This window comes from Aedes albopictus, chromosome 2, assembly GCF_035046485.1.
Source record: "Aedes albopictus strain Foshan chromosome 2, AalbF5, whole genome shotgun sequence".
In the NCBI taxonomy this organism is placed as follows: Eukaryota; Metazoa; Arthropoda; class Insecta; order Diptera; family Culicidae; genus Aedes; species Aedes albopictus.
This window is the reverse complement of record NC_085137.1, coordinates 191579083-191596707: the sequence shown is the minus strand read 5'-3', so window position 1 is coordinate 191596707 and position 17625 is coordinate 191579083. Positions and strand designations below refer to the sequence as shown.

At 42.1% G+C, this 17625-nt stretch overlaps 1 long non-coding RNA gene across 1 annotated transcript in view; it reads left to right on the top strand.

The window, feature by feature from the left end:
• The window catches only part of LOC134287851 (uncharacterized), a 171083-nt gene that overhangs the window by 22202 nt on the left and 131256 nt on the right, over nucleotides 1–17625 (top strand). The gene's annotated exons all lie outside the window — the stretch shown is intronic.

The window sequence follows — 17625 nt, the reverse complement described above, 5'->3', positions numbered from 1 at the left end:
ATTTCCTCAGGAATTTGCTCATTTGCGGGTTCCTGCAGGGATTTTTTTTTTTGAAAATTCGTCTGAGGTCAAAGATACCTCTCGAATCTATATGTTTCTTCATTTTCCACAAAAATAACCTAACACATACGAAGATACTCTATGCCTTAGTTTTGATCCGTAGTTTGGCAACCACTGCATTCACAGCTTTTCTTCACCGTCGTCGTCGTCGTCGTCGTCATCGTCGCTATTGATACCAAGTCGTGCTGGTCGGCTATACGTTTCGTGACGGTGCATCAGCATCAACCCCGGGGCATATTCACGGGCACTATGCTTCGCTTGTCTTGTAGCAGCGAACTTGCTTGATGCGATTGAACTTCGCTTATTCAGGGTTCTTTATGCATTCCGCGCGCTCTCTCGCATCTCGCCTACCCAGCTCACTGGTTACGGTTTATTCGCGCCATGGAAACTGATAGGTGTATTGGCTTGGATGGCTGGGCAAAAAAAAAATGCACTTGCCTTCTTTGAGCGCCACGAAGCTGCGGAACACCTCACGTTACCTATACTATGGCTGAATTGGCCCCATCAATTGTTATTGCATGCCTGTGCTGCACAGTGCAGTTATGGGAATTAATTTATATTCCATATCGGGGCTAAAAATAACACTATTGAGTCATTAGTGCCCATTTCCTATTGAGTCACACGATCGATCAACGGGCGACAAACGGTGCAATATTGCACGATTTTATTGCACCGGCCCGACGGCGACGACGAAGAATCTCTGATTGGCTTTCCATCGAATGCCAAGTGACTCCGGTTCGTATTGTTCTATTTTTCACTTGAATAAATGATTCACATTTCTTGAGCATCCCTCCCTAAGAGGCCGAAGCGAAGCAAAGCACACATGTAATACCATTAATTGGAGTTAATTGTTTAAAAACGATGCTATCGGCCTGCGTTTATTACTGTCCGTTATCGAGACGATGCGGTCAGTGTCTGTTTTTCGACTGTTGCCACAGTGGGTGCAAACTAATGAAATCTGTAGAAAATTTTATATTTGAATGGAAGATATAACTCACTGTGCATCGCCATGCTTTCTTCCAGCTAGCACATTCGTATGCCTCCCTCGTTGAATACAGGCCAGCCAGATCGCACTTGCCCCGGCGCAGAGTTCAACCCAAATGTCAATGGCATTACCGCACCGTGCGGATCTCCACACCATCGACGACACCCTCTGCATCGGTCGTAACAGCCATGCGGATGGAAGCGTTGATGGAAGCCGTGAGACCGGCGGCTGTGGAATTAATAAGCGCCCCCAGAGGTTAAATCAATCACGATTTTCGTTCTGACAGCTAACAGAGAGAGAGAGAGCATTTTCTATCTCCTCACCACTTAACGGCTTGTCCATTTTGGGAAACTTTGGAAATTAAGTCAGTCAAAAATAAAAGAAGAATCACCCCACAACAAAGCGCCTCAAAGTCACGAGTTAGCGAAAACATTTTAGCAAAACAGCCAAATCAGTCCAGAGTACTGACTGGTGGAGCCAACACCAGCTTGTGATCATTCAATTAGCAGAATCGAGTCTAGCCTAACCTAACCGCGCGCGACCAAGCCGACTAGCTACACTGGCATCTATAATTGATTCATCGCATCTTGGGGGCACCATCTTTCGAAATAGAACTGCCGAAGTGGCAGCAAAGGCAGCGGCTGGCGGGCGCCCGTTTGGTTTTGTTTCTATTTTATAAATATGTTGTGATTTTGTTTTGCTCCGCTTCGATCCAATTTGCTTGAGGAGGCTATTTGGCTTGTTTTTTGCTGAGTATGCTAGTCAGCAGATCAGAGATGTAGGGCCTTTAAATTGATGTGTGTGTTTGTCGATTAGCAATTTCAACGGGCAGATCGAAAATTGGATCAATTTTGTTTATCTTACTACTGAAGAGCTTACTACCTCGAGGGTAGATTGTGCGAAATATGTTTTTGCAATTTGAATGACTATTGATTTGTAAATTGCATCCAATTGGAAATTACTTCATGTTTAGTGAAACGACTCTTATTAACGTTTACCAACGTGTACCAAAAATCTCTATGATCACTCCAAATTTTGTAAACAACCCAAAGAGGGTCATCGACTCAGCTCGACGTGTTACAGTATCGATAGCAATGTGTGCTTGCAATGCAGTTTTGTGCTCCCCTAGCAAAGGTCCTATTAACCTACACCGCAGAAGGACGTGTCGGCATGGGTCCGTATACTCCGGACCTTTCTGATGACCCACTTTCCATGTCGTGAGCTTGGGCTCAACCTAATATGCTGCCGCCACGAAACTGATATACAAGAGAGTCTTCCGCGTGGCCAACTGTCCGCTAGAGTTTAACCGCTGGGCACCGGTTTGATCTGCTTCGACGACCTTTTGGTAGCAGTACTTTGCAGTTCCGAGACAATATAGGTGATAGCCGATCATGGGGCTTCCCTATGCTAAAGGACTTTGCAATACTCGCAAGTTCCTTACCAGTGACCCCCAGCGATCCCATGAAAGTAGGATTTTCTCCAGTATCTCCGGAAACTGCTCTGTAGGAGCCATTACACTTCTTGTCTTGGCCATCACGATCCTGTATCACCTCACGGATTCGCACTCTGATAAAGACCCTCCAAAGCATGCATCCCTTATCTCGGTCTTCCACGCCGTCCTTTTTACTGTTCCTGCATCCGCCGCCCAGCCCGTACGCAATCGCTGAAGTCCATCAATAAGCCTCAATAGGTCTCCCATTTCTAGGGTGGACTTGCCTGGGAAGTGGGCATTGTCGCATCGCACGCACGCGAGAGCAGCGCTACCAACTTGTCCCCGCTTAAACCGAGTAGGTTTCACTCACGTCGGAGTGCCTCCCTAAATACCTTGTCGTCGAAGTATGATGTGATGTGATGTGATTACTGTGATCACTATTTGTTGAGCCAGTACTACAAAAAGTAACGGCAATTATCGACTCCGCACCGTTTCGACTAAAGGTACTCTTGGTACCGACACTAGCCTGGTCGACATCTAGTGTGGCCAGTGTTTCTAGCAGGATCTGACCCTGCTGATTCGTGAAACGGCTTCCCCATTCCACGGTCCAGACATTAAAGTCACCCGTTATCACCACTCGCCTTCGCCCTGTTAGCACGGTTGTCATTACAGTCAAGCAACAGCGTGAATTGCTCGATCGGCCACCCCACTCCGTTTACCACGAAGCCCTCATAGATAGTAGACACCAACTCCTGGGAGAGATATTTACTCTTCGTCCTGATGGCCGATATCCGTCCCCCACTCAGAAACCGTCTGACAAAGCTGTTGCTGAACTGCGTCACAGTGATTCAGGTTCAGCTGCGTTACCAGCACTGGGATTTGTTAATTACGGCTCTTCTGAAGGCCAGACATCTTAGACAACCCGTTTGATCACAGATTACCCGGAACAAATCAAACACGTGGATGGACTCGTACAGCTTTGTGCCTTATGGCCTTCGCCACCGCATCGCCTGCACAGCTTGCTCCTATCAGGGCCATTGCAGCCCCATGCCCTGTGTCCTGGTTCCAGACACCGGAAGCAAACCTCCGGTAAAAAATCAGTTGGAATACTGACCAGCCCATTTTCAGCTTCCCTACTTCAATGGACTTGCTCGCTGCACTTTACGGCGAACACAGTATCCAGAAAGTGGCCAAAGCTGGAAGGATACGGTGGGCAGGGCATGTTGCAAGAATGTCGGACAACAACCCTGCAAAGTTGGTGTTTGCTAACCATCCGGTTGGTACAAGAAGGCGTGGAGCGCAGAGAGCACGATGGGCGGACCAGGTGGAGCGTGATCTGGCGAGTGTTGGGCGTGACCGAGGATGGAGAGCTGCAGCTGCAAATCGAGTATTATGGCGGCAAATTGTTGATTCAGTATTATCATGAATTTGATGTGAACTAAATAAATGAAAAATGAACTTCAATGGACTTATTTACGTCCGCCAGAGGTAGCTGAACCAAAGCTACCTGTGTTCCTGCCGGCTCCTTCCATCACCTTACAGCTGCGGTGGCCACCTGAACGTCGCACTGTTGCCGCAGTGCCGTGACGCGGTTTCCACGTTAGGCTTAGCCCTCAAGCAGGCGCGTCTGCGGCCACCCTCGACACCACGTACACGCTGTGTTCCACAAGCGTTTTTTCATGGTGCGTGTACTCAGTATACGACGACGCGACCGCTCCCGGGTTAACTATGGTCCAAGGGGGTCTCCCCCTGACCCGTCTTAAATTGTGGTTGCTGAGGACTTTACAATGGTCGCAACCTCTTGTTCCCTTCAATCCGGGACGGGCCGGCCTTTTCAGACTCACCCGTCCCATCTTTTCGGGACGCCTGGTTAGGGTCCGACTTGCCGGCATTACTGCCAACCTACGCGTATCCGCCTAGCCTAGCGGGCTCCGCCTGACAGCTCCTTACCTGACGGCTGCCTCGCCCGCTTCAGCGAGGGCTTATCCAAAGCAGCCGCATCTGCCACACCTTTTGGACTTCCTGCGAAAGTGAGGGCCTCCATCTGGGTAGACTTTGTAACCTTTACTTTCACCGGTTTCGCCGCTGCTGCAGTCTTCACGAGTCTCACGTGATTCTGCTTGGCATCGTGTATCGACTTATTAAGTCGTAACAGAACCGTTTTCAGGTCCTTACTACCCAGGTAACCACTAAGCATTTGAATAAGCCGTATATCAGCCCGTATTACGCATTTAAACTGCTTGCTGCCCTACATAAGCAGTTCGAATGCATAGCTGCCTTGAGTTAGCATAAGCTGTGCTGCTCAAAAGCTTTCGGCTGTTAATTAGCATTTCAACTGCTTGAAGTAGTTTCACTTGGGAGAATACAGAATGCTTTTCAACTGCTCTTTAAATATTAGGAGCAAAAAGGTTGGGAGATATGTTACGCATTTGGCAACACATTTTGTCTCTCTTTTACAGAGCCTATGCTTCTGTTTACAAATTTGTGCATCTTATTTGTTTCTTCATTTTCCCCTACTCATCCAAAAGCACAAAAGAAAACATTACTGCAGCTGGATTGGATTGGACTTGTCCATCAAAAAATCGCCAATTATTTATCATTCCGTCGGAAAATATGTGCCGAATAGGTGGATGCTTTGGTGGATCATAGGATTGTTTGAAAGAGGGAAGAAACAATCATATTCCACAGATATTTAAAAGAAGGGATCGTAATGCTCTACCACAATGAAATATCTCAATGAACACAAGTTTTGGATGTTGAATCTGAAGCTGTTATCGAATCATTCTTTATATTGGCGATTAAATCAACGCACGCCACCGGGACAGCTTTAGCATCGTGGATCAGGAGCAGCAGAATCCGAAGCAGATATGATTAATCAATCTCCGGATCGTAAGTTCAAACCTACATCACTACAAAAATCAGCAAAAAAGTACCACCTAGCACCGGCTGGAATATGGAAGGACGATGAAGCGGGGAAGCAGGCTGAGAGACAAGAAGCAGACGTCAATCTATTTTTCTTTTTTTTTTGCTCGACGAGGCGTTACGCTTCTTTGACATTTCGTCACGACGTTCCTGAAGGGATAGCACTAAGACAGCCCGTTATTTTGCCAAAACCTGCAAGCTAGCACTATAGGCGCATATACGGCTAATTAGCATTAAACGCCTTGTCGTAGAGGCTATTATAATGCTGAAGGAATGCTATTTTAAATGCTTACTGGTTACTTGGGTAATGTTGGACTTCGTAGACTCGTGTCGATCATAAAGTCGATGATCTTGCCAAATTGCTGCTCAGCCACCTGGTAGTCCTATTTCATCAGGCCCTAGAACTTTAATCCCTGGTGTGTTAGCCTACTGGGCTAGATCCGGGCCCGCGGTTGGAGAGGGTTTCTTGGCAAGGTCGAGGCAAGGTAGATGCCCCATGTCGGCATGTCTTTCTTGTGTGCTGGTTGATAGGGCCTTGCCTTCGGGAAGATCATATCACTGTGCACGCGGTATCAGTTTTTGATACTTGCTTTGCAGGCGTGGTGTCACCCCTGCCTGCCTTCCGAGAACAAAGGAATTGGTAAGAACCACTTGGGAAGCTGGCTAAGCGCCAGCATGCTACCTTCGTGGACTTCCCAAAGCGTGTCATCGATGTTTGTTGCTGCAGGCTTCGCAGCTGGCCTTAAGGGTGCGATGTGCACTAGCTTCTCTCTGAAGCGATGTGCTTTTAGTGGTTCCGATCTTGTTCATGGTTGACGAATTTGTTCGGAGTCCAAAAATGATGTGCACAAAACCCAAAATGGCGCACCAAGTTTCAAGATAGCGGCTGATTAACAGAGTTTCTAGCACAACAACCATGCAGTATAGATATGATAACTATTGGGACAATGAGGTGTTCAAGCGGTTTTCGAGCTGTTTCGGGGGTATTCCAGGCGATTTCAGGGCTATTCAGGGGTTTCAGAGGTATTCAATGGGGTTTGTAAAGGGTTTCAAAGGCGTTACAAGGATGTTAATTGAATAGTAGGAATGTTTCATGGGGTTTCAGGGGAGTTTTAGGCGCTTGAAAGGGATTTCAGTGTTGTTCCAAAGGGTTTTAGGAGTGTTCCACGGGTTTTCAAAGGGGCCACAGATGTGTTTTTTTTTTGCGTTTGAAGTAGTTTCAGAAGCGTTCCGGGGAGTATCAAATGATTTTAGGCACGTTCCGGGGGTTTCAAGAGGTTTCAGATCCGTTTCAGAGATTTTCATGGGGTTTCAAAGATGTTCCAGGGGTTTTTTGTGGACGGTTCAAGGAGTCTCAGGGATATTCCAGGGCGTTTCAGAGGCGTTACAGGCAGTTTCAGTAGCATTCTAAAGGGTTTCGAGATGTTCCGCAGGGTTTCTGGGGCGCTCCCGTGGGTTCTTAAAGGGATGATCCAGAGTGAATGAGCGGGTTTCATTTGCCTTTCCTGGTGCGATGGTTCAATTTCTTGAAGATTGTGCTAACTTAAGATCCACGACAATACATATAGAACGCGACGTGAGACAGGACACAACACTTATAGTTTTTATAACAAAATAAAAAGTATTAAATTTACCTTTTAAGTCGTCCGATTTCAGTTTCGACGTTTTCCAACGACAGGACGATGTCCGACTGATTACGTAAGGCACTAATATCATCATACTGTGTGTATTCGTCGAAATTCTTGAAATTTAACTGAATTCTCAGCTTTGTCAAGTTGAAGAAGGGAGAGTCGATTGGGGCATCATTTTCGTTCATAAGAGAACGTTCAGCTGTGGCGATGTACATGGACTCCCTAGCGTTCAGTTGAGCAGCTCTTCTTACGTTTTACACCAGTTTCGCAATTTTTCAATCAAGACGGAATGCCTCAACTCTGAAGCCAGAGAGGGAAGAAGTTAGTCTTCCGTTCTATGCTAAACTAACTGACCATGTTCAGGTCACCACGGATTACAGGTGTTGTGTAAAAGTAATACAAAACACACTGCAGGACCTCAAAAACGAGCTAACCAGCAGGTCAAGTATGACATTACATATCGTCGGTTTCCTGCAATAGGGGCACAACTCAAAATTTGTCATTTTTGAGGTTTTGATGGCAAATGATGAAAAACCATGCAAACCTTTATCTGACAAAGACCCAAGCAAAGACCCGTTCCGAAATTCGATGAGAAACGCTAGATTTTTGCATTTTCACCAATTTTCCGCAGTAAAGGCACAACTCAAAATCAGTCAACTTTTTCAATAGTCGATGAAAAATAGTAATCTAAAATTTATGAAAGAGATAGTCCTTCAGTCCCTTTCCATGATACAACAATCAAAATTCGTACACTTTTGTCTAATAATGAGAGAAATAAGTGAACTTGTAGGATGTGCTTCAAGATTGCCAATTTTCAAACGCTCATTCTGAAAATTCACATTTTTTGAGTTGTGCCCCTATTGCAGGAAACCGACGATATCTGGACCATGCTCCAGATTTGCAAAATACAAATCTGGTGAAAAACATCAGACTAGCTGCTCAACTGAACACTTAGGAGTCCATGTACATCGCCACAGCTGATCGTTCTCTTATGGACAAAGACGATACTCCAATCAACTCTCCTCTCTTCAACTTGACAAAGCTGAGCATTCAGTGAAATTTCAACTACATATTTTGACGAATACTGTTCGCAGTATTAGTGCCCTATGTAATCAAATCCTTTTATTTTGTAGTAAGAACTATAAGTGTTGTGTCCTGTCTCGTGTCGCGTTCAATGTGTGACGGCTAAAGCACCAGACTATCACACCAAGAACCTGGGATCAAACCCAGTCAACACACGATCGCATGTAATGTTGAATAGGATGCATAAGTAGAGGCGATATACACATACTTTACACGCGGTTAACTGGAAGCATGGACCTAAATGGCCTCCACTTTAGCATCCTATTCAACATCATATAAGACTTTGTGTTAGCTAGGAATGTCATTCGCAGTATACTCACAAAATGTGAGTTCTTCCTTTGGAAGGGAAGAAAACTCTGGGTTCCGAGATGAACTAGCCCCGGGTTAAATATCTTGTTGATAAAGATAAACAGATTTTACGTTTCAGTTTTTTTAATGTTTCAGGGGCGTTTCAGGTGATTGCAGTGCTATTCCAAGGATTACAGGGATATTCCAAGGGGTTTCAAGGGTATGCCAGAGAGTTTCAGAGGCGTTTCAGAGGTTTTCAAATGGTTTCGGGGGCGTTCCAGGGACACAGAAAAAAATGTTGAAATTTAAGCGGCATGTAAATCATGAACGTTGTGAATTTACACAACTTTAAAACAAAATTTGATTGAAAATTGAGTAATTTCCAATGCAAAAAGTTATTGTATGAGAGACGAACCAGCCCCAGGCTAAAAGTCTCTATAATAAAGACAAAAAAAAATAAAAAGTTATTGTTTGAAAAAATATACAATTTTGAGCATTCATTTATACAATTTCACACCATCATGCAGTTTTCAACGCCAACAGAATTTTATATCGTCGAGCACTTATTATTCTATCGAAAGAGCTCGAAATTTCAACGAACGTGTAAAAGTACAGTGACTTCGTTGAAAACAAAAACGCAGACAGCGTGCTCAAGTTTGCATCGTATCTTTAGATTGGAGGTGTTCCTACAGGTGAAACAATTTCAATTCCTAAGAAGCTCTGATTACAACAATGTTGAATATATTATTGCAACTACCAGTGTCTCAGCCATCAAGTCTAGCTGGCACCGGAGTTCTACCGTCTCCCAACCAACCCAAACAACGGCGATGAAGGTTCAATGTAATTTAATTATTGGCAATAAATAGCGCACAGTGAATTTACCAGCAAACACAAATGTGAATTCGTGTCCAAAACATCATTAAATAAAATACGCAGAACACCGATGTCTCTTGAACAAGAGCTCTTGCGCTATGCTGCGAGTAATACTCAACGACGTGTAAATTTACATGACCACCTCTTTTTTGTGGTCGTGTAAATTTAAAATGCGATTAAATTTTGCGTTTATTTCGATGCTCCAAATATGTGCATCAAAATAAAATTACATTAAAATTTTAACTGTGGATGTTCTTGTGGAATTTAGGAGCGTTCCATGGGCTTTCATGAGGTTGCCGGAAAGAACACTCCTGTGTTTTAAAACAATCCAGAAGTGTTCCTGAGGTTTCAGCGCGTTCCAGAAGTGTTCCTGGGATCTCAGGGAGTTTCAGAAGGGTCAAATACGTTCCAAAGGGGTTTCTAGCGCTTTCAGAATAATTCAAAGAGCGTTTCAAGGGGTTCCGGAAGGTTTCGAGTTTTCCATGGATTTCCTGGGGATCTTAAGGGCTTGCAGAGGTGTCAACTCAATCAACAAAAATCCCTTCGGAACCCTTCTAACAAGATTCATTGGAAGCTCTGACTTTGAAACATATCAAACTTCTTGAAAGCCCCCTGGAACCCCCGGGAACCTCTTCGAAACCTTTCTGAAAGTCCCAAGAAACATAAGTATGAAAATCTGACATATTTGTAAATGATAAATTCAAATTTCGGTTCCGGGTCATTTCACCGAAAGGATCATTTTGCCGACCGCCTATCGATAGAATAAGGTCAACCAAAAAACCTGAAAGTCACTAAAACACCGTCCAATCACCAAACAGCTGCTAGTAAGGGAATAGTGAGTAATTATACCCACCTGGCTCTACATCCAACCACCACCAGGTCGTTATCAGCACAGCATTCATGAATTTCTACTCGCGTTGCTGCCGTTGTTGCGTTGACGGGAGACCCATGGGAACATAAACCATTGTGCGTATCATTTCACCTCAATCAACACCACCGCTGCTGAGCTGCTCTGCCACCTGATAGGTAGGTATGAGCTGCTGCCTGCTGCAATACCTTGAACTCAACCATTACTGCCGGAGGGGAGGATTTGATTGAAATTTCGTAACCTGATGACCAACAGACGGACGGAATTGTGCCACAACGCGACTGCTGGCCACCGATCACAGCACGACACGAAAAATGCAATTTTCGGGTGTCACTCGATAGAATGTTTCAGGTGCGCAATATGTAGGTACGGTTTAGGTATTCGTCGGTGCGGTGGGTCCCAACATGCTGAGCCTCGGAAGGTCGCATTGACCTCGGCGCTCCAAAGCGCGAACGACGACGGATGATGAAGCGTCTGCAGGTCTGTGCGAGCAGCGCGATTTGTTAGTTTAGGAAGCCTAGTGTCAGAAACAGGTTTTTGGCTTATGCAAGATAAGTATCGTTTGGGTTCCCGTCTTGCTTTGTTACGGTCCTCCTCTACCCTTCTCGGCCATAAAACTGAATCTGAAAGCATGCTGATGAATAATAATAGGAATGTTATTTCTTAGCAGGATTGTGTGTGCATGGCTGGCCCCAAGTTTTGCACATCATGTCGGACTTGGAAGCCCATCAGAACTGTTTGATGACTCGGCCAGATGGAGTTCAGTTCTGCTCCCAGTCAGGGCCTCTTCAGCAATTTGTTGGGCGTTTCGTGCGTATGTTGAACCTTGACTGGATCTCGATGATGAACTCAGATGGCTCTTCTTGATGACAGCATAATATTTTTCATGAGAACATTCTCCTACCGAAGAACAACATTTGCATAAACTGCCGGACCATGATTTTTATTGCTGATGCTTTTCTAGATTAGAACTGATTGAGTTCAAAATTTATGATAACAGGATTGTTTTCTCGGTGAAGCTAAGCTGAATTGATTTGCGTTAAATGCAATTCAGTTCAAAGAAAATCCATTCTATTGAAACGTGATGACACTGATACCAGGTCATAAATTTCCATTAAATTTTGCAGTCTGTACCGTCGATGATCGATCTGAAATGTGTTCGCACCTTTCTACTAACCGTGTCAAAAACAGCAATCCATTGTTACCCTCCTTTCGAGCCATAAACCACTCTGCAGTGCCCCATTTTTCCGCAATGTCAGCCTCTCGCATCGCAACCCTTCGCATCAAACCAATCTTTCACACTCCAACCACTCCCTACCTAAACCGGAGATCCAATTCCTGGCAGCACAGAAAAGCGCCATTGTCATTACTGACTATGTGTTGCTGTTGTGTACACAAGCTTGCAGCTTCTCGGACCTTGAACAACCGTTATCTGCCCCCATACTCCCGCATCTGGTGGTGTGCGACAACAACAATAACAGCAATAACAACACAATGGCACAGAGATTCCCAGAGGAACGCAGAAAGTCGCGAGTAATTTACCTAGTAGGGTAATATAAGAAGGGTTCATAATGTCGAAGCGGCATATACGTGGGTATCCAGCTAGACTATGCTAAGGGTAGTTGGGTGGGTAGTTCCCGGTCTATCCAGGAGCTTTTCGTAATATAAATTTCCTTGACTTCCTTGGCCATCTTTGCATCACGTAATACAGGGGTTCCCAACCTTTTTGAGATGGCGGCTCCCTTTAAGAATTGTCAAAACATCTGGGGCCCCATGAAAATTTTTAGAAAAAATATGAATTAAGTAAACGAAACCGAAATAATTGGGTACAGTGGCATTGCTGCACGCTCAGAAAACCGTTCTGATAAACGTGAACAAACAAACGCAAATATGAGAACAAGCAAATATACACCGTGAACTGGAACTAGTTCCAGCTGTCAGTATGGGCGTTCTAGAAACCGTGACATCTAGTTCACGGTGTACATTTCTTATTGTTGTTATCGTTGCTATGCATAGTTCCCGTTTGTTCCCGTTGCCGTGACTGGGAGTGCACGTATATCGGAACGGATTTTTTTTTGCGTGTGGAAATCTACTGTGGGAGGGATTTTCGACGATCAATGATCCTTTTTTTTATTTGACACTCATATTTCGTAAACAATAATGCCATGTAAATTCAATTTGAGTTAAGCTACGACTCGACGCAGCCGAATTTTTTTTATAAAGGTGTTTTATACTGAAATCTTGTTCCTCCAATTGTGACTCTTGGGGGTTGCGGTTGGGGTTTTGATAGTGGTTCACCCTAAAAATTGAAAGGAGGTTTAGCGAATGTCTCGCTCCTGCGTTTTCCAAACCACTCCTAGAGGAAAGCCAAATTCGTAATTCTCCTGGAAACTTTTTCTAAAATATTCACAAAGACAGTTTGACGAACTAAAAAAAAATCATGATGTTTTCTTTTTAAGGATGATGAATTTTATCAAAAACTAGCTGTCCCCGGCAAACTTTGTCTTGCCTACTGCGTTTTTTAACGTTTCAAGTCCCTACCCAAGCGCCCAAGTCCCCGTTCAAAATGTACGAAACCCCGATTTTCAAAAACTCCTAATTTTCCAATGTTTTTGGCCTCATAAACCTTCCTTGGGTGAAAACTAACAGAACAAAACTTAGACGACCCAAATCTGACCAGCCGTTCGCAAGTTATACGCGGTCCCACGTATGCCACTGCATTTTTATATATATAGATTGAGTATTCTACACACGCAATCCTGAAAGCTGTAGAAAGCATGTATCTTGATTACATACATATACTGTTCGGATTTTAAGAACTGCAACTTCCTTTTAGCGGTCCGGTTCAGACAGCTTAAAGCTGAAGGAGTTTTATTATTAGTTTTTAAGTAGATCATAAGTTTATACATTTTTACTGCAACTTACCATAGGTTTTTCTACTTACTTAGTAATAGTCCTTTAAGATCAACAATAGGTTATCTAATTCAGTAGTGTGGCGACGTAGGTTATCAAATAAAGCATCTAGGTAGAAACAAATGTTTAGATATAATTCAAAGTATTTTTCATAAGCATTACATACGAATAATCTTGGCCGTTCTCTAATTGCGAATACTGCACTTTCGGTATAAAAAATTACGAATTCAAGGTAGATTAAGCAGCCAAATTGAAGTTAATTTTAGGATTTTAGTTTTGAACGTGTTTCTTCGATAATTGTGTACTAGATGTTCTTCTTATTTTCACACATACTTACGGTTCCACTGAACCTTATCTGGCGTCTCTCACATCTGACAGCAACTGCAGCAGGTTCATCCCATCTCTTACGAAGGGCTGCCGTTCTGCTCGGCGATACAGGAATCTCCCGATCTTCCGAACAGATACAATGTCTTCGGCAAACTTATTTGATAAGTCGAAAGCCAAGTCGAAAGCATACAAATAGGGAACCGCTTGACAGAGATGGCATGCTACTCCAGTGTGAGAACTTCGAATCATCTGTAGGTGGTAAAGGTCAAACAACTTCGCCGAAGACACCATCACTTCAAAATCGGGGTCCTGAGATATATGTAATTATATTTCAGGATCCTGATTACTAAGAGAGCTAGGTTGCGCTATCCGGACCGAAAAGCCAACCATAGAGGGATAACTCTGCTAGTTACAAATTTTCAAAAGCATGCATGTTTCAGTTATTAGCTAGAAAATGCTCTAGAAGCAGTAATTTTTCTTAAATGCATCAAAAATTCTAAAAAAAATACGATTAGATCTCAAACTAGCTAGCTATAGGTGGTATAATTTTGGGTTTGATTGATTGGATCTTCATGAAGCTAGAGTGTTTCTAATGAAATACATCAAATTTCATTATCGTTCATTAGACCACTATATCTTAGGGTTAAGTGAACCAAATTAAATGAAATTTCAGACATTTATTACTGATATATTAGTCCTTGATTACCATTTGGCTCGATTGAAATATGACTAAAGGGTAAACAGTTACAGCTGGTTGAACACATATTTAGAGATTCCAATCATATGCAAGTTATTGCATTTGTTTTACTAGTACCACCCAGTGACGGAATCCCGCATTAAATGTTAAATAAATTGAAAGCCTCCAACTTATCTAACAGGTTCACCGAAGAAATCATTTTCTAGCTAAACAGGATCCTGAGTTATTCAAAAATGCATTTCGTAAGTTCTCTAGCGCCGTCTATTGGTGGAATTTTGAATCAAGTGATCTATCAACTGTAAGTCTTTGACCAGCTTAACAATATTGCCGAACACACCAACACTCTAATCGAATCAAATCCCTGAAATATTTGGGGCGGGAATGTCGTCAGTGTTATGTCTGTTTGTCTCTGATATCAAAGGATGTGATGCCTCTTATCGGTTTTGGGATACACTGATACACGAATCCACGTTTTAGCAGGAAAAAAAAATCCATATCTCTGTTTTCGTTAATTTTAGGCGTTTGGTGTCTTCAGAGAAGTTGTTTGCATTTGTTTACTGCATCTTTTCTAAAAAAATTGATTAGGGGGGTCCTCGTCTTAACTCAAATCTGGAATAGAACTTTTTAATTTTAAGTCATACGCGATCGAGTTCTTCAGCAAAGTGGTAGGCAATGCTATTTCGAGCAACTTTGCCGAATACACCGTTTATCTAGCTCTTAATTTGAACATAGTAGGTCAATTTTAAGTTTTTACTTAGGGTGAGCCCCCCAAAAATGTTTTTTTTTGCAATAACTTTTTTATTTGATTTTTTTCGAAGATGTGAGCTTCGTAGCATTTGAAGATCAAGTAATGACGCATATTTGTTCTGAATATTGCATGTTGCTAGGTCTTGTCACTCAAATGTTATGGGCAATTTTGACTTAAAAACAACGATGTCTTGAAATGCGTGCCCGCAAAAATTGAAACTGGAATTACAATTTTCGAGTACTCACTCTCATGCAGCACTGCCATCCGCACAAACAATCTGTGTTTATTTAGTGTACGTTTTTCTATCTATCGCTTTTGTAAGGCGAACTCGAATAGAGAAGTTCACTGAAACTTAAGTGTAAATTGGCGCAGTTTCTGCACGGCATGCCTTACCTGCCACTTGCTTAAGGCAAAAGCAGTTTTTTCCTCCAAAATTTCCAAACCATCGATGAAATATATTTCACTGTTATCCAGATCGTAAATGGAGTACAGTGATAAATTTTCATTGGAATCTGTTTGATTTTAAGCGAGAAAACTGCTTTTGTTTTGTTTTTTTTTTTTTGAAAAAACGATGATGGTTTGTTTCCTCTTAACAAATCCACAACTATAAATGAGCCACCTATATGTGAAGTTCCGAATTGGTCAGCCCATCATCTGTAAGTCTATTACCTACCAAATAACTTTGTCGAAGACTCCGTGTATCCTGGTGATCGGAATCCTGAGATATATGGCATAACATTTGCATGCTCACAAGCGTTATCTATGTGTGAAGTTACAAAATAAATGGCCCATCATCTGGAAGTACTTGGCCTACTCAACAGTTTTTCCGAAGACTACATCTTTCCAAGTCATCAGTATCCTGAGATAAATGAGATATAAAATGTGGATGCTCAGTAACGCCACCTACACTATTTTTAAAATGCATTTAAAGTTTGTATGGGGTACCCCTTTGATTTACAAGCGTGCCGCTGTCCGATCACTTTTGCTCATTTTGAACGCCTTGTCACGCCCAAACCTGTGAACGAAAACTTTTTGTACTTCGTATGCGTAAAATTCAGCATATCAGTAGTTCCATATCAAAAATTGAGCTCAATCCATTAACGCAAACCAAAGTTACAGCATTCGAAACTTGGCCATTGTGTATGAAAAACGGCGTTTGTCCGATCAATTATGCACCACAGTGTATATATATTTTGAGTTCCGAATCAAACGATACATAATCTGTAACTCCTTGCCAAAAACAATCTTTCTAGGTAATCAGATCCTGAGATTTTTGAAATATGAAGTTTTATCAGTTAGTAGCGCCATCTATGCTTGAAATTTTTAGTGAGCACTTAATCCAATTAACAATTTTGCAGAAGGCACTATATTTCTATGTAGTTTGGATCTTGATATATGTATATGTGATCAAATTACCTACCCAAACACTTTGCTAAAGACACCGATATTCTAACAAGACAGGCATATAAAAAGGACCATCATTTAAAGTTGTCTGTAGAGGGTTGTCGTTTTCGGAAAATCGGTTTTAACAATTTGAATTCCTTCGGGTCAATATGTATGCAGATGCAGGTAATGCCGGAGCCGGGTAAATATTTCACGGCCTTAACTTGATAAGTCGCTTTTCTAGAACGGTGTCGGCGACTTAAGAAATACTCGCTTAAAAAAACAACTCAACCGAGCTAGTGAAAAATATTATTTGTCCTACCTTATTACAATTTGGAAATCAGATATTGAAATTTTTTTCGTATGTATTAAACTCTCGTACACGTGGACAAATACTATCTAATCTAATATTTGCAAAACGTCGGAGGTTTCTGGATGACCATGCGCTGGGTTCGGCAAGTAAAATGAAACAACCCAATTACTTAGTAATGTTTAAACTAATATCTTTGTTGTTTTTTCTCAAAATAAAATGTTGGTTTGATTCAACCGCCGGATTGGTTGAAACAAACTAATATTTTTAATTGCTTGTCAGAATCTGAATAACCCAAATATTATCGTTAAATCGACCGGTTTCCAGCTCGACGTTGCCCATCGACAGGACGATGTCTGACTGATTACATTAGGCACTAATACAATCGTACTTCGCACAGTGTTCTTCGAAAATGTTTTTGTTTTACTGAGTTCTCAGCTTTGTCAGGCTGAAAAGCTGAAAAAGTCTCCAACTATTAATCTGCAGCATAGTCAAAATGAGTAGTGTGTATTGCCACCAGAGATGCCAGATATACAGATTTTTCTGTATTATACAGATTTTTGACCTTCTATACATACAAGATACAGAGTACAGAAAAATATAGATTTTTGAAATGTGATACAGATTTATCCAGAAAGCATGAAATTTGAAGTTATTTTCAATAAATTTGATGAAAACTTTATAAATTGCTACTTGAACTTCAAAAAAAGAGATAATAATTTGTACATTTTTACACATGTTTTAGAAACAGAAATGCCAATAAAAAATTAAAAACGTCAAAAAGTAGTACATTTTTGTTAGTTTCTATTGAAATCTAGGACTCTCGCTGTCTGCTATACTCCCAAATACGGCGATACAGATAAATCTGTATTGATACAGATCGCAATCGAAAAGAACGAGTTATCAATTTTAGTTTAACCAGCATAACCAACATAAATCTATTATATGGAAGAATCTATACTTTTTAGATCGAAATTATATTTTTAAGCAATTCAGTGTCATAATTTCTATTTTATGCTACTAATTTCAGTATCATAATGATCCACTTTTCCGTACCGGTTCATAATACAACTGAAATGAGTTGCATAATGGAAAATAGTTGCAT